The following is a 2,295-nucleotide window of genomic DNA, read 5'->3' on the forward strand; positions in this document are numbered from 1 at the left end:
CTCGTGGCGAGAGCTAGTAGAAGGGGAGGGTGAGGGTTAGCCCAGGTACAAAGCTTCCTCCCAGCCCGCCTGCCTTCTAGCTTCCTTGTCAGTGCTGCCATTGATATTAAAATCAAGAGGTTGGCATAAAGCTCCTGGTAGCACTGGCAGAATTCCAGGCTGGCTCTAATGAGCCTCACCTGGGCTAATTACATTTTTCACAAATCCTGCCGGAGAGGTGGGAGTTGCCAGTTGGGTATCTAGAATGGCAGCGTCTGGGATTTCTCAGCTCTGAGATTTCTTTCTAGCTGCTGGCATTTGGAGCTCCAGAGGGCCAGAAAGTGACCTGAAGGACTCTGGCTATTTCCTTGTGTGGGTGCACTACGGTTATCCTATTTGTCTCAGAAAGAAAGGAAAGCTGTGAGGTAGGAGGTGTCCTCAGCCTGGCTACGCTCTGTGGGCTCACCTGCCATCTTGTGATTAACATGGCTCTCAGGATTTACCCCAGACCTATGGAGTCAGGATCTGCATTTTTCATGAGATCCTCGGGTGATACAGTCGAGTCTGAGAGACCCTGTTATAGATTTTCCTCCTAACTGTTCAGTCTCCCACTGAGAGGAAGTACTTCCTAGTACAGAGCATTAGGGACTTTTGGGGGATCCCCACTCTACCACTTGTCAGCTGTATGAGTTGGGCCAGGGATTCAGTTTCCTTATCTATAAAATTTTAGTCTCCATAACACAGGGAGATTGTGAGGATTAAATGAAACAAACTGAATGGGCTCCTTAGAAGGTGCTTGAAACACAGCAGTGCTGAAGATGTTAGTTATTACTGTCGTGAAGTTACTGAGGAGTCATTGGCCTCCAGTGAAAACTCGAATTCTCATTCAGTCCTTTACAGGTTATGACATTGGACTGCAGCCTCAGCAGCTCCATCTATAAAATGGAGCTACAGTTCTGTCCCTGAAGATTTGTGTGAGGATTAAGAGAGAGAGAGACCACAGGGCACCTGACCAGTGCTCCTTAAAACTGTGAAGGTCCTCAAAAAGGAAAGTCTGAGAAGCTGTTACTGCCAAGACAAGCCTAAGGAGACCTGCTGGCTAAGTGCCATGCGGTGTTCTGGGTGCATGGCGGGGCAGGAAAGGGACATTAGGGGAAAAACTAAAGAAATTTTAAAGAAGTACAGATTTTAGCTAATAATATACCAATACTGGTTCATGGTTGTGACAGATGCACCATACTGATGCAAGATGTTCAGAATAGTGGAAACTGGATGTGGGCCATACAGGAACGCTATAGTAGCTTCTCTGTATTTTTCTGTAAATCTAAGACTGTTCTAAAAAATGAAATGCATTTACACCGATGCTCATAGCAGCACTATTCACAGTGGCCAGGACATGGAAGCAACTGTAGTGTCCTACGATAGATGATTGGCTAAAGAAGCTGTGGTACATATACACAATGGAATATTACTCAGCCATAAGAAGAGACGAAATACTGCCATTTGTGACAACACGGATGGACCTCGAGAGAATCATGCTAAGCGAAATAAGCCAGACAGAAGAAGTTGAAAATCACACGATATCTCTTACATGTGGGATATAAACCTAAAAGCAACAAATGAACAGGACAAACAGAGACTCATGGACATGGACTGTAGATTAGTGGTTACCAGAGGGTAGGGGATGGGGGAAGTAGACGTGGTAAAGGGGGTCAAATATAGGGGAGTGGGGGGAGGATGAAATGGGTAAAGGGGATCAAATATATGGTAGCTGGAGGACACTGGACTTTGGGTGATAAACACACAATAGATATGCAGATGTCAAATTATAATGTACACCTGAAAATTATATAATTGTATTAACCGATGTGACCCCAATAAACTTAACTTTTAAAAAGTTAAAAAAATGACAATATGCTTGAAAAAAAAATAAAGTGCATTTAAAAATAAATAAGAGGTAACAGACAAAAAACCTTAGCTAAAGTGATCAACTTGTCCCCACTCTCCTGGGACGATCTCAGTTTCGGTACCGAAAGACCCTTGTCCCAGGAAGCCCCTCCGTTAACAGGCAAACTGAGATGGTTGGTCACCCTTCCTTTAGCGCAGAGCCTGGCACAGCTCAGGAGCCCAATACATTTTAGCCATTGCCTTTGTAGCCATCTCCTTAAGTAATAACGAGCCAGGGTAGGGAGTTCCCTCCCTGACCCAACAAATATTACTGAGCATCTACTATGCACCAGAGATTGTGTTCTGTGCTGAGTTTGGAGGGGGTGGGGATGCACAGATAAACAGGACCTTGGTCTAAAGAAGCCTGCA

The 2,295-nt window shown here is 44.8% G+C and overlaps 1 protein-coding gene across 1 annotated transcript in view; it reads right to left on the reverse strand.

Moving 5' to 3' along the window:
• Nucleotides 1-2,295, reverse strand: part of TSHZ2 (teashirt zinc finger homeobox 2) — a 422,054-nt gene that overhangs the window by 98,644 nt on the left and 321,115 nt on the right. The window lies entirely within an intron of this gene.

Source organism: Pteropus vampyrus, unplaced genomic scaffold (assembly GCF_000151845.1).
Source record: "Pteropus vampyrus isolate Shadow unplaced genomic scaffold, Pvam_2.0 Scaffold117, whole genome shotgun sequence".
Taxonomy (NCBI): domain Eukaryota; kingdom Metazoa; phylum Chordata; class Mammalia; order Chiroptera; family Pteropodidae; genus Pteropus; species Pteropus vampyrus.